This window comes from Mandrillus leucophaeus, unplaced genomic scaffold, assembly GCF_000951045.1.
Source record: "Mandrillus leucophaeus isolate KB7577 unplaced genomic scaffold, Mleu.le_1.0 Scaffold233, whole genome shotgun sequence".
Taxonomy (NCBI): domain Eukaryota; kingdom Metazoa; phylum Chordata; class Mammalia; order Primates; family Cercopithecidae; genus Mandrillus; species Mandrillus leucophaeus.
Genome location: NW_012102399.1, coordinates 1,081,042 through 1,105,535, shown reverse-complemented (window position 1 = coordinate 1,105,535; position 24,494 = coordinate 1,081,042). Strand labels below are relative to the sequence as shown.

The following is a 24,494-nucleotide window of genomic DNA, read 5'->3' as shown; positions in this document are numbered from 1 at the left end:
TAGCCACCAATTTTTTTGTAATGGTTTTCCTGATTTGACGTTTGCTGTTTTGACATTAATGACATTAATGTTATTGATGTTTCAGGGAGAAAAAGGCAAAAGAAATAAAGAACTTGAAAACGAAATGATCATCATTTCCCTATTCTTCCATGCCAGAAATAGACCTCTTTCTTCACCTGAGCCTGAAACAGACTTATTGTTCTCAGGTGTTTCCTTCATCATATGCATTTACCCGTCTGAAGTCGCAGGAAATGGTTTTTCCATCAGTGAGCTTGTACATGGAGCCCTCTCCCGCAAAGGGCTTGATCTTTTCTGATTTGAACCTGAAAGTTTCCCTGCCTTCATTTCCCCTCAGTCTCTTTAAAAGCTCCCATTCCCCTTCCCCATGCACACACCTCAAATAGTTTTTTTAAAGCCAGAAATTTTGCTCTCTGGGGTGTTTTTCAGTAAACAGTAACGCTACATAAACACCTTTTTCACTTACAAGTTGCAGAGAATTTAAATTTTACCCCTGTGTGCATGTATGTTTCTTAAGGCATATGGATAAGCCCCACTGAGGTGCAATCAGATACTGCTAGCAAATTGGTGATACAATTGCTGTGTAAAGGTGGGGCTGTAAACAAAGTAAATTTATAATTTTAGAAAGCTTTCCACTTTCAACAAATTTCTTCCCAAAGAAGTTTAAAATCCAATAAAGTCTTTGGAGAGACAGATGATTTTCTCTCTGTTAACATTTGGTAGCCCTGGCTTCTAAAACACTAGTACCTGCACTGACTCCGGATCCCTAAGGTGGTGATTTGCTTTTTTTTCCTCTTAATAAAGACCATATCTAGGGTTTGTTTTTTTTTTTTTTTTTTTCCCTTCGCTCCATGCCTCTGGACTTTCATTGTAACTTTAGCCAGCTGCTGAAGGCAACCAGCTTTCCTGATCTGGGCCTAGGTCTGCTTTTTTGAGGACTGTGCTTTTATCCTCCCAGGTGTTTTGTTTGGTTTTTAATCCATTTGCATCAGTCCTAGGATCTTCCAAATGTTCCCTGATAATACAAGGTTTTAGGCCTGGAAAGATGCATTTTTGCAGCCTCTGTAGTTCCAAATACTTGTGCTATAAACCTTTCTGTTGGTATTTGGTAGATTTGTGCTTAAGGCCTAAGACAAGGTTTTGAAGCAGATCCTGGCGATCCAGAACTTCAAAGGCCTGTCAACTCAAAGGCAGCTGACACATCACCTGTCCAGGAAGCTGGACATTGCAAGTATTTCCTGTTTTTAGCTCATTTGATTTGTTATTCTTACTTTCTGTTTAAAATTCCTATTTTTGAAATATTACAGAGATGGTGTCTACCTGTGACCTGTAGTATAGTAGTTATAAGTGCATCAAGATGCTGAGTTGCAATGCACATATATATATATTCCATATATATATTCCAAATTCAGTAGGGGGTATTTAAAAGTATGTCTATTCCTAGTTTTAGTTAATTATCTTTTAATGAAAGTGTCACTCATCTTCACATCTGTAATATTGGAAAGAGATAATTAGATTTTCAAATGAGAATCAGCCACCTTAAATTTTGCACCAGAAAATACCAAGTATATTTCATTCTAATGAGATCTGTAGTGGGGTTTTAAAATTCATCATAGTGTGCTTCAAGAAAGATAACTCAACAGACTCAAAAGATGAAAGGTTTTTCTTTTCTAAGTCTTCTTAAAGTTATTACATTGAACTTATGCAATTCTGATAAAATATTCAAGAATATTACATAAAGGCTAGAAGTGTACCCCCCGCCCCCTAATCATTCTTGCAACCGTCACTTATTCTCATTTGGAAGTTTTCTTTGACTAACCGCTTCCATCTCCCATAACCTGAATTTTCTCTCCTGCGTATACAAGTGAAGGATACGTGTTTAAATAGAGTGCCTAAGGATCCAGAGTGCAATTCCTCCTTTGAAATAGGCTGGGCTGAGCGGTGTTTGCACACAGACAGGCACCCTTTATTTACATATATCTGCATATTTGCTCAGGCCCCCGCATTTCGCCATTAAAGTGCGTTCATGTGCTCAGCAGAATAAACTCGGCAGAGAAAAGCTCTTCATTACCCTAACTCATATTTCTGCTTAAAGCTCCCTAGTAAACAAATCTCTGGTCCGATAATAATTACTTCGCCTCATTAAAATAAAATTTAAAAAAATCTCGAATGGTTAAAGGGCAACGCTTTGGCGGTATCTATGTTTTATTTCCTTCTCCTTCTTTCTCTGTGTGTGCCTGTGTTTGTGTGTAAGAGCGTGTGTGTGTCTAATGAAGTTTGGGAGTCGCGCGCAGGGGCGCGTGGGGTGCGAGCCCCGGAGGTCCCCATCCCCTGTCCTCTCCGCGGTCGTCGCGTCGGGGGCTCCAACCGCAGCGCTCGGAGCCTTGGAAGCCGTGAGGCTCCGGAGCTGCTCTGAGTCCAGGCTGCGCGTCATTTGCAGTCTGGGGAATGTTGATCACCTCACTAATTACACCTCTCTCTCCCCCCTCTCCCTCTCCCTCTCCCTCGCTCTCCTCTCTCATTCCCAGAGTGCATATCGGGAATAGACACACAAAGACATGCGCACTCAACTTAATCAGCCATTTTTTTAAACAGGGCTAAAACGATAATAATTAGCAGAATAAAGACATATCGGATTTTCATTTCCTTTCCTCCTTTTCCCAACCCCTTCACAACCAAACAGCGAGACCGCGGTCGGCACATGCTTTAACTCCTCCCGGACCCCCGAGGACCGCTCCATGCCCCCCACTTTCTGCTCCAGCGTTTTTATTTTCACCCAATAAAGTTCGAGGATTATTTTTTATTTTTTTATTTTTTTAATGAACCCTCTCGTTTTACTTGGATGTGATCAGCTGTAAGTAAAATAAAAGCAAAACAAAAAAGAGGCGAAGATCGAGTAGGAACTGCAGGGGAAATGGAAAGTAAGTTTTTTCTTTAACTTTTATTGAGTAGTTTGTGTTAAATTTAGGTCGAGTATCGATTATCTTTCCAGCCTGATCTTGCACAATCTTTGATATTTCGCTCCCTCTCTCTCCCTCTCCCTCTCCGCCTCTCTCCCTCTCTGCCCCTAGCTCGCTCGCTCCTGCTCGCTCTCGCACACATCCCCTCATCCCGACCATCTCTTCCGCTCTGCCCCCCTTTTCTATCTCTTTCCCCCTTTTTTGGCTCAAGGTTTTGCTCCGCTGGGGGAGGGAGGGGGCAGTGAGGGACCTGATTTTCCACTTTCTTTAGGGGGGCTGCGTTTTTCGGGATTTAACTTTTGGATTAAGTGGCGGAGGATCATCTACATTTGCTCAGGCAGTTTTCTCTCCTTTTCCCTGTCTTTTCGGGTTCTGCCTTCACCGCGAGCCCCGGGCATTCTAGTGGCTGGGGGAAGCTGTCAGCTCCGCAGCGGCGCGGGCACTGCCAGGGGTCCCTGCTCGCCCCGCGCCCCCGCACCCGGATCGGGATGACTCGTCCTCCGCACTCATCCTCCGAAAGTTTGGACGTTGGTCGGTGGGGCTGGGAGCCCCTCTCTTCCTGCTCTTTCCCTGCTTTACCCTCCAACCCCCACCCCATCTTATTCAGCCTCGTTTTTCTTCCTCCTTTTACCACCCTCCCCTCTTCCCCTTCTCAAGTTCCCCGAAGGTCGCTTAGTGTGCAGGGCTGGCGGACGCCCGGGGGTTCGTGCGCTCTGGGGAGGGGATTTCAAGAGACTGGGGTGAACGTTGGGGCTGGGGCTGCAGGTAGACACCGGCCCACCGGAGCGGGCGCGGCGGGCGCTGCAGAGGGCTGCTCTCGGCGGCGCGGGCGCGGGCGCCGCGGAGGGAAGGCAGGTCCGTTAGGAGGCGGGATCACCCGGCCTCTGGGCCGGGGACCCGGGAGGCGGCGGCTGCTTGCTCGGGACGGAACGCCGCTGGGTGTGGGTTAGACCAGCGGATAGACGCCCGCGGCTTGGGGTCAAGAATCTTTTCCTTTCTTTTTAGCAAAGGGCAAGGGGTGTGTGCGTGTGCGTGTGTGTGTGTGTGTGTATTGAGTGTCTGTGTTCGGCTGTGAGAACCAATTCGTTCTTCGGCCCCCCTAAAAGGGTTCCATGCCTACAAATGAACTTCACCTCCTTCGCTTCTCCAAGCATCAAGTGCGCCTTCTGGCTGGGAGCAGCTAAGGGAAAAGGGGCTGGAATGCACCGGGTCTCTCCTTCCTGCTACTTCTATCCACTCCCAACCCCCTTCTCTCTGCTCTTTTCTATCAGAAAAAAAATAAATTTTCTCATGAAATTGTATAAAGTTTCTCTGCCAATGTCCAAGTTACAGAAGGTTCCCTATCCTAACCCCCTTCCCCCAGAAGACGTTGCACTGGTTTCTATTTCTTTTGTTACCTGTGATCCGGGCGGGGGGCTCCTTTCGGCCGCTCAGGCTGGGGTCCGGCCCAGAGAGGAGGCTTCTGCGGGCGCCTTTGACCGCGACTTCTCACTTCCGCGCGGTTCTGGTGAGATTTTAGCTACCGTTCGGTGAGACACCCTCCTTGTAGGTACCAAAGGTTCAGATCGCAAACACGGACCCCCCCACCTCGACCCCTACACACACAGAGACACACTCACACTCAACACACACTCACAGACACACATTCTCCCTACCCTCCCCCCCACCTCCGGCCCCCACCTTGTCTTTCCCCTCCCCCCTTCCAAAAAAAGCACACACACATATACAAACAACAACAACATCCCCCCCCCTCAAACACACACACACACAAACCCAAAGACAAGTTCACTGGCAGAAGATGGTGGATTGACACTGTCTCAGACAGAGGCAGGTTCACCAGGAAATCTGGCCGTCCTGATTTCTGACAGTTGTATTTCCTCTCCTTGAGTCCTCCCCCCGACCCTTTTTATTAACTCTGTTCCATGTTTAATCAAGGATCATGTAGATGGCAAAAGGAGAGACAGAGAGGAGAGAGGAGGGAGGGGGAGAATGAGAAGGGGAAATGTAAAGTGTTTACATTTGGGGGCTGTCTCTTATACACATCTAGATGTGTATAAGAGGAGGGAGAGAGAGAGAGGGAGAGAGAGAAGAGACAAGAGACAGAGGAGGTTTTTTTTTTTTTTTTTTTTTTTTTTTATTGTGTTCTCCTGGATTTTCAGTGGCTTGATCCCTATAAACGTGGAGTGGTTAAAGCTCATATGTAGTATTATATTTTTAGTTGGGTGGATGGATGGAAGAGTGAGAGAGAGGCTGTGGCTGCCGCTGCCTTTTCGGGTGTTGCTTAGATTAAGGCTGAGACTTGGCTGCGATTGGGACGCGACAGTGACACGGGCATCGATCGCTTCCATTGAGAGCAATGCAAAAACACAGCCCGGGTATGTAACACTCTCGGTGCCATCAACACTTGTTTTACTTTGTATTTACTGGCAAAACTGACAGAGCAAGCTCAGACTTTCTGTTTTTTTTTTTTTTTTTTTTTTTTTCTGTTTCTTCTTTACTAACTGAAGAATACAAACAATTGTGTATAGAAATTGCTGAAAAGGATGGTTTAAATAAAACAGAAAGGAGATATTCAGAATTATTTCACTACCTCTGTGACTGACTGTGTTTCGGAGTTTTCCTTTTCCACTGAGGAGCATATTGAAGAGAATGGAGGTTTTCTTTTTTCCTTCCTCATCTTAAAAAAAAAAATATCCTTAAGGGAATATTTGATAGTTTTCAAGGTTTGTGGTTTCAATCAGCAGGAAGGCACACAAAAATAAAAGATGGCCAGCCAGCTGTTTTAACCTCTTGCACCTGGCTTCAGTGTGGGGATCATAAGGTTTATACAGTTATTTTTTTAAATGGTTTTAATATTTATGGCATAAACTAGGGAGAGCATCACAGGGTTTTTATTCAGTTACTGGCTGATTTTGGATTTTTAAAAAAGTAAACTCATATTCAGGTGTTTTCATGTTTATGGCAATGAAGATAGGGTCAATGAAATATGGGGGAAATATCATAAATCTGAAAAGTGAAATGTACCCAAGGAACAAAGAAAGGTCAGGTAAACCAGCTGTGTAAGTCAAAGCAATAGCACCAACTGTGGGGTTAGACAGGGATAGTGGACTCTGATTCTATGAAGTGAAAGTTGCCACTTAAAGTTAAAGATGAGGCAAACATGTTCAGCGCTTTTGTAATATTTTGCAGTTTTTAGCAAATGAGCCCAAATCTGTTCATTAATTTTGAGCTAGTTGGATTATTTTAAAAGATGCTTCACCAGCAAAGGAAAACATAAAGGAGGCTGAGAAAATCACCGTTTAATATTGCAGAATTTACTGCTTCCATTCTGACCATGAGCCTAAATTTACACAATGAAATTTGATTATCTCTAATAACAATATTAGATCCTGCACTGGATGGATGAGAATTGAGGTGGTTTTGTTGATTGCAAGGGTTTAATGTTGCATTTCAGAATCTGATGTGGTTTGGCCTCCCTTCCATTAACTGGAAAACCCCTGAGGTTTTACAATTATTTCTTAAAGATAATACATTTAAGATTGCATTGGTAGGCTGAAGAAAAGTCATAAAGGCAAGAAGGGAAGCCCTTAATAACTCTTGAGATTCAGACATGTTCAGCAGTTAGATTGGCTCTGACTTCACCAAGGGTCGACAATGTGTCATTTCCACGAAGCCAAATTGCCCTCTGCCTATATGATATTAATGTGCAAATCAATATTTCAGGGATTAAATTTCCCTTCTTCATTTTTTATGGTTTCTACCTCAATAAGTCTCAAGTCTATTAGAAGAGGCTGGATGATTTAAAATCTTTCACTGCAGAATGGCTTGTCGTAGTCTTGTTTCATAGACCATTTTAGGATTTTCGTTATAAAGACTAAAGACATCCTAAAGAAGTTGTGAGGCAGTGTAGACCCAGGCTCAATAGTGTAAAGCCCTTGTTCGATTAAGAACTAAAAGGTATTGAAAATATAATATATACGTTTATGTAATATATATGTACATTCTGCTGCTTTAAAAATATTATGTTAATCACCTATTGATTTATTTCAAAATCAATTGAAGCTCCTTTCTTATTAATGATTTGTTCAGCTTTCTTGAGGACTGTGTTAATTTTCTTAAAGAGTATGCATGAATTAGTTTGGTGTGAAACTATTGGGGCAGAGGGTTTTTCAATTAGCAATACTTTCCTAAGAAATATTTTCAGAAACCGTTGTTTATGAGAGTAATAACCCAGAGGTGTCATTTGCATACATTGTTGTGATAGCTATCATTGCATTTTGTGGCTGAATGACTTAGCTGATCTATGTTAAATGAAACCTTCTTCAATTCCTTTTACATTTTGTTTCTAGCACTTAGTAGGTGCAATGTTTCTTTTTATCCTCTTAGAGAAAGAAAATTATGAAAGAAAATATGTGACTTAACTGGAAAGAATACAAAGCAGAAATTTGGAGGGAGGTCAAAATAAAAGATTGTGACTTTATCACATAATCTTGGGAGGGCCTACTGTCTATCATTTGGTGGTGTTTTATAGTCTAAACCCTCTGGACCGAGTTCCGCACAGCTGCACGAATTTCATATGTGATAGAACATTTTTTCCATTCAGTGTGAAATGTTCCTTCCTAAAAAACGTACACCAGACTCGCTTAATTTAGTCTGTTAAAAGAAATGCACATGAAAAAGGACAAAAGGCTCTTTAATCTCTGCAAGCTGTTTGTTTTTCTTCAAGATTCCTGTCTGTTTGGGTTTGAAAAGTCATGTTTATTGAGGAGATGATTCTGAGGTGTGACATTAAAATAATATATGATTTTTGGACTGGTGGCCATGCTTCTGCTTAATTTGCAGAACTACTTTTTATGCCTGTCAAAACACAGCGTTAATCTATCCTTATTTACAATTAATCTCAATAAAATTAATCTTAACTATGCTTTATTCAGTGGCTTAAAATATCTAATTATATTCAATTAACTGCTGTCATAGTAATTAACATTGCTTAATTGCCTCTGCATATATTTATGTAAAGCTCATTAGGTGCTGCTGACTCCTTTTCCCTTTCCTACTTGCTATTTTTGCTGTTGTCAAACCACGTTCATCTCCCAATGTTCGACAATGTCAATGAGAACAAATTCTTTCTTAACATTTTCTTGAAATGAATGTTCCTGCCTTCCTTTGAGAAGATACTCGTTATGAGTCTTTAAAGACTAATCCATCCCCCTCTCTTCATTTTCCTTATCCCTGGTCTCTAGCACTCTCACAAAATATGTTCTGTCATTGTTGCTAGAAATATGAGAAGCCAGGTTAAGCTTTGTGTTTATAAATGAGGAGCCTTTCTGTGTCTGCCTAAGGGCTGTACCCACAGGGAGAGGGTTTCCCCCCCCCTTCTAAGACCACTCTAAGGGTTAAAGACTTGGCCAAGGTTCAAACTGAGAAGCGCCCAGGGAAAGTGCATGTGAATATGTACAAGTTTCATGTAATTAGTGCTTAATTATATTAACATATGCAAATTGTCAACTTAGGAGCTTGTTGAGCTGGCAAAGATCAGCTAGGCACAATTGCAGTATTGTTCTGAAACAATAATGGATTTCAAGTTGGATTGTGGAAACACATAACTAGCTATCTAATTTAACTCATACCGTGGTGAAATTTCATTAGTCTCCATGGAGACTGGTTTAATTGTGCTGACTAATGTTCTGGGCTGCAGAATGTCCTAAAAAGAAAGCGTTGTTTGCCTAATCCACCTTACAATGACACTTGTTTGTACATGTTTCCCTTGTGTGAGAATTTGCATATGCAAATAAATAGTTTCTCTGCCCCATTTGTCATGGCTGTTCATTACCCATGAAGAGGACATTGTTACTAGGCTGTTACTGAGTCTCCCAAGACGGGATAGTGTCAACCAGTCCAGCTACATTCTTTCATAATTTGTTTCTGATTAATAGACCAGAGTGAGTCTCATTCTTTTTGGGCATCTGTAAAAGGAAGGTCACTTCTGTCACAGAAAAGAGTTTCTGCGGTAACTGAAGGACTTTTTCTTCTTCTTCTTCTCCCTTGTTCACCCATTGGTTAACATAATCATATTTAAAATAATAGATTCTTGTTCTAAGAATGCCTCTACTAATAATCTCTAGTTTCCTAAAGCAAAAAGATAGGAAAAGAAAGGAGATTCTGTTATTGGAATATTAATCCTGTTTTTGACAGAAAGGTAAACTGATATAATTGCTTTTCAGTTGAAGGAATGGGGGTTTATACAAGTGTGAAAGCATCGGAAAAGGATTAGCATTTTTTTGCATAATGAAAAGCTCTGTTGAATAGAGTCCTGAATGGCTGACTGAATGACTAAGATGAAAGGAAGATGAAAATGCAGGCTTCTCTTTCTTTATGTCTGTGCTCCGCTCTCTCTAAAGTTATGTTTGTCCAAGACTTGAGAAAACAAGCAGGGGCTCAGATTTCAGCAACTTTATAAGATGCTGTGTTTTCATCATCATTGGGATGTAATGTGTATGACAATAGTGCAGCTAGAAGATGATCAACAGAGGTTTGTATATAGAAGAGTTTCAGAAACATGCCAGGCTAGCCAAATATTGACTATTGGGTATGAGGAATTCCCAGCACATTGCTCGCAAAAACAATTATTTTAGAAGAGCCAATAGTATGGTGTGGATATTTAATTCAGTTAATGATGGAATATAAAGTGCCTGTTTTTTACCCCATCGGCTATAAATAACTATCTCGATTGGTGAAACACTTCACTTGGGAAAGAGTTGTGTAATCTGACTTTTGGCAATGTTAAGTGTTTTAAGTGGCCTATCAGCTTTTGTAGCTGGGAAGGGAGAGAAGAGGGTACAGATGTATTTTCTTAAGATTTAATTCATGAAGTTCTGAATGCAGTCTTCATGTTGCTTTGTAGGTGTATTGTGTATTTTATTTAGAGATAAGTCTTTAAAAGTGTCTAGGTATTATAAGTTCACTCTTGGAGACATTTGTAGTAGGGTCCCCTGTCACTAGTTAGGGATGTAACTGGTTATCAGTTGACAATGTGATCAACACTCTTAATGATGTTTCTTCAACCGTAATTAGGACAGTTAAAATACCAAAAGTGTTAAGACTCTTTCAAAGGTGGGAATTGGTTCTTTTGTACATATGTAAATCAAATAAAGTGCAGATAATTATTTATATGTATACATTTTAAACAAGCTCTTTCGCGTTTGAAGTCACCACTAATGATCATGGCTGCCTCAGAACAGGACTAAAAGATTTCATCAGATATTAACCCAACTTGTTTGTTGCTAGATTTTAGAACTTCCATTTGCCTCATCACTTTAGTAGTTTTGTTGTTGAGGTACTATTAAGATGGTTAGATGGAAACTTGGGAAATCACAAGTATTTTTACATAAAGTGTAAGGGTTGACTCTTGAGTACAGCATATTGTAAAGGAAAACTGTTTGATCTATGTTATACAGTTCCCCAAATTTTTTACTAGAGTCCTTTTTAAAATTTGTCAAGAAATTCTGGATTGCTTCAGAAACTTTTATGGTTAACTTTATGATATGCTTGAAAAAAGTCTTAAAAGAACAAAAAAATCCACATGGAGGCTATTATTTTACATGCAGAAGGGCTTATTAAGGTATTTCCATAAGAAAATGTGTTAATTTAAAAAATAAATTCATTTATATTTTAAGACATTGTTAACCAGGCACCATGTGTTGTAACTGGCAGTTTTCCAGCCACCATGGAAGTGGATCACACATGGGTTAATAGTAGCTTATGTGATGTCTGCATTCTTATGAAATGGGCAAAAGCCCAGGGTATTCTGATATCAAGATTTTAGAAATTAGACAGAAAGCAGAATATATGTTTATATGTGAACAGATGGACACATGTGAGAACTAAAAGTGCACAATTTCTCTTGGCACTTGTTTTAGTTATCCCTGATGATATAACCAAGATCTTAGTGCACTCACAGTCTTTGATGGCTAAAGACGAAATGGGCTTTTAATGAGGGCTCAGTGGCATTATTTTCTTGCATAAGGATTGTGCCCCTTGTGATCTTGCTGGACTTGATGTTCTGTTAATTCCCTAGTTTCAGAGGTTCACAAGTTGCCTTGAAAGTTTGATATGGTTTCACATTTGACATACAATCCTCAGTTCAAGAATGGCTGCTTTCTAGTTTCCTTTTCTTTTAAAGGTTCGTGAATAGAATAAAATATTTGCCACTTTAAGGCATATTTGAGTTTATGCACTCGACTTAAAAATGATTTTGGCACTAAAGTCATATTTAGTAGGCAGCTTATCTCTAATATAATTAACCACCTTAACATTCTAGAGACTGGATAAAATAAACAAATACAATTTAAGAATATAGGCAGACTGACTTAGTTAATACATCATATTGTCCTGATGGTCCAAGAAAAGTTGTGAGTAGGTGTTTTGGTCATTCAGGTCAGGAGTTCACACACCAGCATCATAATTCAGATAATAGATCATTTCTAATGTTTGTCTGACTTGAGGACACAACAGTGCTCAGATGATAATTACTGAATGGTATGCACTATAGGACATACCTCTAAAGACAACATTTATAGGTTTCATTGTGTTCTAGCTATAAAAAAGAAATCATTCTGCAAATATTTACTCAAGTCTAAATCATTTTAACCAGGGAAAATTGACTTTTGGGTTAAAATATGCATTTTATAACTGTCCATAAAATTCTTTTCCTTCACTGTAAAGAAGAAAGGAAATCCATAGCTCTAACAATGTTAAAATACAAAAACATACGAGCTAGTGTATGCCACCTGGTTATATTGTTAAAAACAAAATGAAACATAACTTCTTAAGAGGGAAGTTTTGGAGGAATCTTAAAGTTTGTCTGCTTGGAATAATAGGTTGAAAAAGACCAATTATTCTTACATTTCCCATGGTATTTTCATTAAACCTGAAATAGTTTGCTAATGTGGATTTTCAAAAATATAGTGATTAGTAGTTTTTAAAATACCATAAATTTTGGAACAATGCAATTAATACTTAAGATTTCCTGAGCCCATTAATTGAAAATTAGAATTAATCTTCTCTTTTGGTTTACTGGATACAACTGTGTTTCATCATCCCTAACACTCTTACATTCCTGTTCACTAGAGTATATACAGACAAACACACACACACACACACACACACACACACACACACACCCCTACCCTCTTTCCATGTTAGGCCTTTCTTTCCTCTTTAGATGCATTCCTAGTGGTAGCTTGTGAAGTTTTCCCTTCATAGGCTAAACTTTCATCTTCTAAGAATTGGCCAATATAATCTCATCAGAAAAGAGCAGCTAGGGAGGTAAGGCAATTAGAAATTACCAAAATGCCAGAGTCTGGGAAGTGGCCTTACCATCGTTCGGTTCAACTAATTTTAAAATATGGGCTATTGAATTAAAGATAAGTTATCTTTGATTACCCAGCAAGGTAGGAAAATGTCAAGACAAGAATTGACATATTCAAGCTCTAAGACCTGTGGTCACTCAACTGTATTGGCTATTTGAAAAGTGTTTGTTGAATGAATGAATATGAAGGTTGTGGAGATGGTGAAGAGGAGGAAAGGAAAATGTGCATGATAACCTGTCTTGTCTGAGAGAGTGAGCTCTCTGTTATCGAAAGGAGACAAGTAGAATCTGGATGGCCTCTTGTTATTGTGACTGTTAAACATATTTTTGTGTTAAGCAGGAGGTTATACAAGGTGCTCCAAATGGACAAGAAGAGCCTACGATTCATAAAATATTGATGATTTCAGTGACTTAAAATGTATTTATCACAATCACAAACATGGTGTGAACAAGAACAAGGCTTCACTTCCGTGTAAAGAAAGGATATGAAGTCAAGGCTGTGATGTTTTGGAGGCAGCATAATATAAGACCAGACATTTTTTGATTCTGCTTACTTTGGTTTCCTTTTTCTTTTTAAATCATTTTATTTAAACTTACATTTTAGATATTTTAACATCTACTACATTTGTTGGCAACCCAATGCTTAATAGGAATTTTATTCAACCTATAAGTCACCTGGATTACATTTCTGTTGTGGGTGCCCTTGTCCAAATTACTTAATCTTCCTGAGCCTCAGTTTTCTCATCTGTATATCAGGGTTGCTATAGAGATTACATAAGACTAAAGTGTTGTGAATGTTAAAATAAACGATTGTGGCAGGACCTGACAACTGATCCAAAAGTTCCCTTTTTGTTTTTTCCCAATAATTGTTTTAAAGTAATGATCAACTAAAGAGCATTTGATAAAGCAAGTCTACATAGATATTTTGAGTAGAGTTTCCCCTCTCTCCTACAAGAAAAATATATGAATTTGGCAATGGATATGTCTAAGAGGTGGAGGAAAGAAGTGGTATCCTTCTTTTCATATTTTCTCACTGACAGGTACCCAAATGGCATCTAGGTTGACAGGTGGATGCTCCTCCACATCTTTATCTGCCACTCCATCACTACAAGTTGGTTTGGTCCTGAGGGGCTTCTCGGTATTTAATGCATTTCTGAATCTTCATTTTTTTTTAAAGAAGCAAATTAAGACAGAAACAGCTTTTCAATAATTCAGACCTTGGTCTATCCACATGAACTCAAGATTCCAGACCCTCCATTAAATACAATAATAGAAATGACCGTAATGCTTATTTCAGTCTTGAAGTTGAAAGCCTTCGCTTGAAAGCCACCGAATTAGAGGATTTTCCGACACTGGATTATGTACTTGCTATTAATGATATTATATGCTTGATATTGGTGATATTTTCGTATGCCAAGAAAGGGGAATGGATACTATTACATGGTATCCTGTTGACCAAAATTTATACCAACCTAGAGAAGAGATCCAGCTATTAATAATCCAATAATATTATGAACCCTTAAATTTTCTTAGGTTATTTTATAGCCAATTTGTGGGTCTCCACCTGGTTTATCTTTTGGGGAATCACAGTCCTTTACTGTTTTATAATAATGCATTATTCTGGAAGACTATCCAAGTTCAAAGATGGTAAATTCATGATGAGTTAATATATATAAGTACAATTTTTTGAACCACCTGGAAACTAAAGTTCTGTTTTTTAATCTGTTTATTTTTTATACATTTTTTATTGTGATACATATAAGATACACCTTTAAAATTATTGTTTATAATTTTATGGGAAATCTAAGTGCATTTGGATTATAATTTTCTAATTTTGTGTTTGATTATTGTTTAATATTTATATATGTTTGGTTCATAACACTTCTTAAAAATAAAAGTGTATGCATAGCCTATATTCTAGTCATATTTATAAGAGGCCCTGGACTTGACATTTCATTTGAAGCACATTTATTTAAGACAAAGCATTTTTTAATATTAATCAATATAAGGATATAATTCATGTAGAGAAAGCAATTAGCATCTTAACATTTTTCATGATGCTTGTTTAAGTGTCTCCTCAAATAAAACTGCAGCCTCCATGAGGGTAGCACCCACTTTTGTTTAAACACTGTATATCCACAGTGATGGATATACTATTGGCAAATATTTGGTGCTCAGTAAATACCTGTTGAATGAATGAATGGATAAATGAATGATAATTAAAAACATAAATAGAAAACTTCAGTTTACTATACTACTAGAATCTGCCTTTCCTCCTGAAATCTAGGTAGTGAAAAAAAAATCACCTTAAAAACAACTGGACTTGTCTTGGGAAATTCCACAGAGCAAACCATCTTACAGAGAAATCTAAATGGGTTTTTATATTAGAACCATAGATTGTTTCAGTCAGAAGGGATATAGCACAATTCCCTTGTTGAACCAATATGGAAACTGAAGATCATGGAAATTCCTGGGAAACATCACCTAACTACAGAATACAGCTGAAGAAATTGAGTGTGTGTGTGTGCATGTGTGTGTCCTCTTCAGTTTATTTGGCTTAGCTTCTCCCTATCCAAAAATTATATAATATTAATATGAGAATAATTTGTTATGCTTATGCTGGAGATTATTTTTATTTGTGAGATTTTTCCAAGCAAAGGAAGTTTTTAGTTGTTACAATTCCTGTGCTGGCTGCTCTGGGATTGTAAAGGTAAACTGTTAGAGATAGGACCAAAATTGTCTGAAAGGTGAAAGCTTGCAGGAAAAATAGGGTGGGCCATTTAGTTCTTGAAATGAAGCAGGGTGCAGATTAGGAATCATTATGGTTTGCCAGAAGTTGCTGGTCATAGAAGCCTGTTTAAGTGCTCACTGTCAACAAGGAAATCATGGGCAGCACTTAAAGTGGCTCACCTCTGATTTATTCATAAACCTCACACGAGCACTTGGCTTTGTTCTTACTCTAGTAAGGCGGTCTGATGCCAATAAGAACAGGAATAAAGAGCTCCTTGCATGGTCCAAGACTGAATAGCACTTTACCTCAAAGCCTGACCTCTTTTCTAGAAGTCTGTTATGCTAGAGTTGACTCTGATTGGCTGTGTCTCCTCAGATGAATTGAGAGAAGAGGTTATAACAAGTATCTACTCTGTAAACTCTATCGTGTACATAACAAGAACTATGTGACTGGAACTTCGGTTCTAACGTAACCTAAAGGTTGCCGTGCTTATGCTAAATGGAAAGGCTCTCCTTTTCAGAGAGCTTAAAAGTTTCACATTTAATAATAGTTTGGAAGGAAACTACTGCCTCTTTCTAATTGAAGAATACAATGATCTCAAAGTGGAATTGTTTTTGATAATCCCTTCCCCGACTAAAGTGAATTTAAAGAGATTTAGTAATATAAGAAATTAAGGGTTTGAGAATAAAATAGATATTACCCTGTGATTAAAAACAAAGAAATTGGTTGGTCTGCCAATTGGTAAACCATATTTATCTGAGAAACTTCATTTGTGCCACTTCACAAATTATGCTCTGGTCCAGCTGCCCATGTTGAACGGAAGGCACCTGTGAGAGACAGTCAGCTGGCTGGTTTGCACTGGGGCAGAGGTTGAGTAGAGTTACTTAAATCCCCAGAGCATCATTTAGTTAATGTTAGTCTTTTTTTTTCCCCTCCTCCTGAACCTGCCCCCCCACCCTCCGCCCCCACCCCAACCATCCTGTCCACTCAGGCTTCCCTTGTCTTCTTTCGATGAAGTTGATCTCTTGTTACTTACAGTGCCTATATTTACAAAAATTTTTCCTCCAATTTTCACAACACATTACATGAACCCAGAAGAGCCATATTAGGAGATGGCGATGAGAGTTAATGATATATCTTTAGATAAAGCCATCCTCCTGTGCAATCACATCAGAGTCATCAGCTCATTTGTCATGGCTGAAGTGAAAATGTCAGGACCAATGAGTGTACGAGTGCTGAAGGGGGCGAAAGGGCTTTTGGAGAGAGACATTTTTGTGCTGGGAGTCGGCCATGGCTTAGTTTTAGCTCCAGGGAAATATTGGGATTAGCCATCACTGTGTACAAATCCTTAGCACAACAGAATTAGTTGGGAAAATGGGGAGGTGGGGGTCATGAGGATGGGCACATTTCTGGAGACATTCTCCAGGCTACAGGCCAGAAACGGAAAAGAATGAGGTGATTAATAAAATTCTTTTAGGGATATGTTGTATACAGGTTCATCAATTTCAAGACTGAAGTCATAGGTTTGAATGGTGTCAAGGAAGACCTGCGTAATATACCACTAAATATGTATATGTGGCCTCTGTTTTAAATTTAGCTGCATTAAAAGAATTTCAATCTTAACATCCATTTGAAAAGTTTTCAGAAAGATAATATTGGAATACACAAAGATAACATTCAGGCATAAAGTACTTTTGACATTATGGTAGAATGGAAGTTAACACTTAATTTAAATAACAATAATTATGATGAAATACTTGTTGCATTGCTGAATTTACACAAAACCAAGAAGCTAAACTTTCTTTATAGAGACTTCATTCTGAAACTTTAATTGAAAAGCAAGTTATTTTCTTTAGCTGCAGAAGTTCTTATCTTTGATAGACCAATACTAGCAGATTTATTTCATTTTAGGTCCAGTTAACTGTTCTCTTTCAGATAATGTACCCACACAACCTTTTCTTGTTTAATTCTATTGATTTACAGTGTTAAAGTGAAATAATCTGATACCTGTTTCCTGCCCTTTGAGTATTTGTCGTCAAAGAGGCTGATTAGTTTTTTCCCCCAGCTCTTTAACTGTTTTAAATGTATAATTATCATTGCATGTCATTTGATAGCTGCACTAATTGCTGCCAACTATTGTCTGTTTGCACTTAATGCTGAAACCTGATCAACATCCTGCTTTGGTTGATGTTTGGTGGTAAACTTTAATTAACTCTTATTGCATTGAAGAAGAGTTCAAGCTTGGTGCTAACTAATCATTTACCTTCATTATGTCCTGACAGCTCCACTTGTTCTTGGTCCTAATAGATACACCAGTCAGTAAATAAACCTGCAAACCTCATGACTTGTAGTTTCTCCACACTGATATTTTGCTACTTAAAGTATAACATAATTGGGCCCAGATAATTAGTTAGTTAGTTTAGTATCTCTAGTTTTGTAGACACTAATCTTAAATTGCTTCTTTCATGCTGGACAATTTCATTTTAATAGAAACTGTAGATTTGAGATAACATTATTTCTTCAACATGGTTCCTCTGAACATGCATCTTTTGAATCAATACAATTAAGCTTGTCTCCTGTTGGAATTCTTGTAATTATTTTTCCTGAGATACTTTTCCTGTAATGATATTGAAGTTAAAGTAATCAGGTTACCAGCAGATCATGTAAAATTCAACTCAAAATTGCTGGCTGCTTGATTTTAATTTGTCTGACATCAAGTTTGTTTGAAAAGGGATAATATGTGGGTAAACCAAGGAGCTTATAATTATGGTTGACGGTTGTTTGTTTATAATGAAATCTAATTAAAGTTCATACATTTAAAATACAAAAGCTAATTACTGAATTGCTCACTTCACTGATGGGCAGCAGTCAAATTAACTTTCAGGCCAAAAGAAAAAAAAAAAAAAACCTAAATAAAAATCCCCAAACAAAAGCCTCTTCATAATAGCAATAAAATAACAACTAATCTCAGAGATCAAACATAAATTTGACAATATTTCATCCAGAAGAAAAGTTGGCATTCTACTTCTGTTCTCTATTATGCTAGTCCTAATGTGGTTTTTAATATAAAGTTATTTAAAATATTTACATGGGATGTAAAAAGGCACTTGTATTTGGTAGATTCTAAGAGTATTACATAGTAAGATGTACTTGGTAGTGATTTAAAGAATTTATGCCTATAACTTTCTTCAGTGAAACTATTTGAAATCATGTAAAATTATTGAAATCATTGTTCAAGAAATAGGAATGTTTGCTGGAATACTTGACCTGTGATTGATTTTATGAAGATAATTATGGTAGGTTTAGCCTGCAAGAAATGACGTTTTTTTTTTAAAAAAAAAAGTGCCTACGCTATTATACTTACTGTTATATTGGTTATGAGATCATATTGGTAGGGATTGTGAAATAGAAATAATTATACAATTGTTTTTTCTTTGAAATATTTGGTTGTCAGTAGTTCAATAATCAATTTCATATACGAATAGACAAAGGAGAAAAAAATACAGATGCACGTTAAAATATACTGTCTTTGCATTGCCTTTCATATGTCTTTACATATGAAATAAATTGTATGTGCACTGGTTTTTACTAGTCTGGTATATCTTTTTTTGAAGCCAAATAGTCTACAGTTATATATAACTTAATAAAACTAATTAAGATAAATTTTTAAAATGTACTTATGTGATAACTTAAAAGATTATCAACTATGCACTCTTAGATTATGCATATGCCAGAGAGATTAGTCAGTTACATCTTAAAGACGAACAATATAACATATGAAAAACATGGTAACTGTGATTTATAAATTCCAAAAATGATTGAAGCAGTTCATGTTTTTCCAAGGAGAACTAAAGTGTTCTGTGTTAAAGCTTCATGTTTAGCAGTGTAATTTACTTGAACTTTCAGATATGGTAGAAATTGAGGGAGGGAGTCTGTGAAAGGAAAATAATTCTGTCCATTATTGAGATCCCTGTAAATGTAAGTATAATCTACACAATCTTTTCATAACTTCAGTGTATATTTGTATGCATTTTATTAAAGTATCTGATTGATTTATGGATTAATATTTATTTAGGGAAGAAAAATTAAAAGGATCATATAGTCATTTAATTCTAATCCTACTTTGCATAGATGAGCCAAAAAGAAGATGATTAATGCTGAAGTATGACTGGGTCACTGGCATTTGGAAGTACCTTTTTGTTCAATAAAGACAGGAAAAAAAAGTCGGTATATTCTCAGTATTGGCAAACAACAGCTTTCTAGTAATACTTTAGCTGATTAGGACATCCTTAACCTTTAATGAAGCAATCACTACAAAGCCTTAATGTCAACTGGAATACTAGCAAAACAGTATCAAAGAAAGAATCAGAAAGAGGCACTGAACATAATTACAGTTCATGTCCTTGTCTCACACCAATGCAAACTATTCATTTTCAATTAGAATGAATAAGAAAATTAGAAATCAACTAGATTGGTTGCAAGTACCGAAGTTTGTTTACAGAGGGTAGCTAAATTATTGGGTCCATCTTGCACACTGATTATAAAATTTTCCTGAAGCAAACAAATAAAATGAGTCATATAATAGTGTAATTTTGTTAAGGAGAGATTATTGATTCCTCTCTAAGGAAAGTAGCTGGAGTTTGATTAAAGTTTTGAAGAAAACTGAGTAAAATTCCTATTTCCCACAACTATTCAAATTTAGAACTATTGGACTCATTGGTAAAGTGCACCTTTTCTCTTTAGTTCTCCATCACATATGTTTAATGCTATGTAATTGTTATATACAGTCTATGCAGATTTAGTGATGTGAGAGAGAAGGAGGGAAAATGAGGGTGGGAAGGGAGGAAGAGAAAGAAAAGAATGAGAGAGGGAGAAGAAGACTATTAATCACAGGGTCCCATTTACAGAGAAAACAAATCTTCATTGACTAGCTAACACTAATGAGAAAAACGAGAGGAAAACAGGGAAAAACGACTTAGTTGACTCACATACTCATACTTGTCTTTGTAAACTTTCTCTATTTAAAAAATGTGCCTGTTTTAAATGCTGAATATATTTGGTTACATCCTTCTATTCAAACTTAATTACCTTCTCCCCTTTGTCGTGACATGGGTGGAAAGTTTTTGCCGTGTCAGGAGAGGTCGTCACACATTCTTTTGCAGTTCTCTTCATTAATTCCTTCTTGCAGAAGCATTTTCTCTCGTGCTGGGAAGGTAGGAGGGTGTAACAGAAGAGCCCTGAAACATCAGCAGGAAGCTCTAAGCTGGTTAATGCAGTATAATTGTCTGGACATAGACTGGTCTTTGTTTGTGTGGTTCACTCCGAATCAGCTGTAATTAACTCCAGAGTGTTTCCAGATTGCCAGCAAAGAAAAATTACAGCTTTTCTGTTTTAAATTGTAAAGCTCACAAACATTAACTATGCAGATTGCATTTACTTTGATATATTTCTATCTTACAAGTGAAAAAGCCTGTTTGGCTACCCAACCCCCACCTCTAAAAATCTGCTTTTGTAAGTTATTTGATTTAGTGTCTATTGGAACATAATGACTCCTTAATAGTTGGATTTGAAACCTTTTTTACTTAATATTTTCTATCCTTTTACATCCTTGCATTGGCCGTCTTTCTTGCTAATGTTTTTAATACTGTAGTGGGAAAAAAGTTATGCAATCTTTCATGAAATACTCCACATATACTAAAATAAGCAAATAGCAGAGTAAGATGAATTAAAGAGAAACACTAGCACCAACCTAAGACTGAGATCAAAGATGTACCTGACGTAACTGGTACTTCCACACAGGTATTTACCTGTGTTATGATATATCAAAAGAGAGACTGAGAAACAGGCAATTCTCCTACCCTCTTCTCTGAGTTCGCACACCACACCCTTTTAAAAGCTTCTATACAGTAGTTTATAATTATGAATTCTAACTTGGGTAAAAGTGAGGTAGCGATAGCGGTGAGAACTAATGCAGCCTTGTACACAAAAGATTTGTCAGCAACTGATGCAAAAAAAAAAAAAAAAAAAAAAGAAGTCCAGCCAAAATTCTTTTTTTTTTTCTTTCTTCTGAATTTAACAATAAGGAATTTAAGCCTCAATGTGGCTTTAGCAACCAAAGAAAAGAAGCTCTTGGTGTCTGCATAATACCACTTTGATGGATTTTTTTCATCAGTTCTCTGTACGTGGCAACAAATAAACAAGTATAATTATACTTGTGAAGGTCTATTCATTGCTTTGTCAGGATTAGATATATGTGCCGTTTTCACACTGTGCCTCTCTTTTGTCTTTGCCTAACTCACTATGACATATTGATAGAGGATTTGGAATGGGGAAAAGGCCACAGCAGAGACAGTGATGACCTTTTGGAAACTTGATATAATTCAAGGATTTTTATCTATTTTCTATTTTTTAAAATTTGTAACTAGTTACCAAATTATCATGTAAGTGGACAACTTTTAACCCACATAAAATGGAGTAAATAAAGACTCAAAGTGTTATGACATGGCTAAAGAACAGATGAGAATAAAAACAATAGGCTAAGGAGCCCACTGGTCTTCTTTCCCAGCACTTAGCAGAGTGGCTAACCTAGCATTCCTTTCCCATTATTCTGTCCTCTTGATCAGATCACGTTCTTTTTAATCATTTCACAAACACTGTCTCACTGGACCGTAGAAGAGGGCTGGGACAATCTCAATTAAAAAACAGAGGTAAAACTGGCCTCTCTGATTTTGGGTTCTAATGGGAACTCTGCTTTCTGAACGCAAAGGAATTCTTCTATTGTTCAGAAAGCACCCCCTTTCATTAGCTAGGCTCCTTGTAGGTGGGTTTGGTCATTTAGCAGAGCAGAGTTTAGGCAGCAGTGACTGCAGACGAAAGCAAAGCAGAACAACTAATAAAAGTTCTTTTCTGCATATTGTCCATTAGTTCTGAAAAAGGGATTTGACATGATCAAAGTCACTGATCTTGTGAATTACTAAGAATACCAAAAATGTGTATGTACACATATTCTAAGCAGACCAGCAGGTATGTATTGCTTTGAATTTAGCATTAAAACTATGTTAGGTTTTCTCTCTGGGATTTCTTGAGGACTTTGGTGATTTTACAAACAGAATGTCTGGCAGTAGGGAACAGAAGTTGGTGAACACTAAATAAAAATCACCTTAAATGGTGAAGGAACTTTTATAGTGAGTGAACTTGTTATGCAGTCATTTTGGAATGAATTCTATGGTTTAAGTTAAATGGTTGTTTTTGTGGTCTTTTTTACTGGGACTTATAAAACTTTATCGTAAATTTCTTAAATGGGTCACTTTGATAAAAGAAAGACCTCGTCTGACATTGATGACAGTGAAATCACTTAGCATCGTATTCAGTGTCACTGTACATAAGGATCTAAATAACTTTTTATCTATACAAACTAAAGTGATTCCCTCAGAATATACTGAAAAACATTGTCATGGTTATAGTCAATAGCAACAAAATAAAAATTTTAAAATCAAATAATATATTATTAGCTATATCAATTTAGATAGTTTTGCTATTGTTGGTTTTAGAATGAAATGTAAATTTTATTGTATAGAAGACATGTATTTAACTTAGTTTCTGATTTATATGTAGCTTATTAAGAAGAAATTGATTGGCAATTTTCTGTAAAATTGTATGGGAGTATTGTACCAAAATATATCCTACCATATTGCTTTGACCTATGATGGATTCTTTAATGTGGTTTTCAAAATTTTTTATACAGCAATAATGTTACATTTTGAAGGTGACTTCTGGCTCTTTTAAGGTAAAAGAAAAAAATGGGATCTACTTTATGTAGGGAAATATTGAGATGATACGTTGCAGAGTTTATTCCACATCTGGCCAAAATTGTTAACTGCACATTTTATGCAATTCATTTGAGTTGCTTTTAGAATGTGTGTAATAATTCTAGCCGGCGACTGTATTTGTGGGATGAGAACTGTTGTAGGAGTGAAGATAAAACTAAATTCAAATAGCATATATAGCTTAGAAACTTTTTTATAAAGCTGTAAAATGTTAAGGAGTTTTCCTCACTCTTTATAATTAAAGTGAATTTTATTTTACATATCAGATATATTCATCATGCCTAGCAGGTTATCCTATCACTGGGGAAAATCACCCTGGGTTCTGGAACTTTATGTTTTAATCTAGCATCATTAATTTAGTCTTATTTACCACCTTGCATTCATTCCAAATTTCTAGTCTCTTTCTGACTCCCTCATTTCCTTCAGGCCAGCAAGAGATTATATTTTAGGCACTTTGGCTGCCTTCAGTATGAATACGTTGTTTGTGCAGAATTGGCAAATGCAAAGGTAAACATTAATGCTTATGGACTAATTACAAAATTGTTAGGTTTTCTTACTTATGGTTATCAGATTATTTCAGGGGATTTTGAAAGCTGTATGCATGCCATGAGGATAATTAACCTGAAGCTCATCAATGATTAAAATTAAAATTACACACTAGGCTTTGTGATGTTTGATTTGTGAGCAATTAGAATGTCATTTTAACCATCTCAGATACCAAAACGAATTTTGAATTCATTTTCAATCTATGAAGATCTTTTAATGTTTTCTAAACTGATCACTTTCCCTCTGATTTGCCTGACAAGATTGGATTTGATTACAGTAAAGAGAGTATTAATTAGCTATTCTTTATACTTAATATGCCAGTGACCTTCACTGATGTCTTTCTTGTATAAGAACTTTTAAAAAGGGATTTCTAAAATGCTTAGTAATATTGGTGAAACCAATATTCTGTTTTGTTTTCTTCCAGTTCTCCACCACCCTGAAGACTATGTAATAAGGTATAGGGATGGGAGGAGCATCTAGGCTGAGATAGTACATATTTATCATAACCAATATGATATGCAATGTAATATAGCAACTTTAATCTTTCTTGTTTCAGAAATTGTCTGGATATGTGAAAGTGCTGATACTTTTAAATTAAGGTGCTGGCCTTGAAGTTATGAGACTCTTCACATTTAAGATTTGAAATAAGGTTGTTTACCTGTTTCATAAAATCAAGACAGTGTCTATGTTATAGGCCGAAAATAAACAGAAGTTTCAGACCACTCCACTGTTGTGTACAGTGCCATCATTCTGCAAACTGAGAGATCTGCAGGGACTCAGAGAAACTTAAGCTGTAATCAAGCTGCTATTACAGTAGCTGAGGTTCTCAGGCAAGACACATACACACACACACACACGAAGAGAATGAGACTTTTTACCAATGAATGCCCAACTTTCACTGGTACTTTACCCTGCTGTCAGAAACTGATATGGCTTTTATGGAGTGCATCTTGTCCTCAACAAATAGGGTTTCTGGTCTAAGATGCCTGCTTGCAAAAAAACTTTTAAAAAATGAGGGATTTTCATTGGGAGTGCTTGTGTAT

The 24,494-nt window shown here is 37.1% G+C and overlaps 1 protein-coding gene and 1 long non-coding RNA gene across 2 annotated transcripts in view; one reads left to right on the top strand and one right to left on the bottom strand.

Annotated features, from left to right (window-relative positions):
- The window catches only part of LOC105541096, a 76,362-nt gene extending 71,761 nt beyond the window's left edge, over positions 1–4,601 (bottom strand). The window contains exon 1 of the long non-coding RNA XR_001006297.1: positions 4,376–4,601. This is a non-coding gene — a long non-coding RNA (uncharacterized LOC105541096). The remainder of the gene's footprint in view (positions 1–4,375) is intronic.
- Positions 4,602–14,765: 10,164 nt separating this feature from the next.
- ZFHX4 (zinc finger homeobox 4) overlaps positions 14,766–24,494 on the top strand; it is a 174,715-nt gene continuing 164,986 nt past the window's right edge. The window contains exon 1 of the mRNA XM_011982004.1: positions 14,766–14,866. The gene's annotated coding sequence lies outside the window, so the exon portion shown is untranslated. The remainder of the gene's footprint in view (positions 14,867–24,494) is intronic.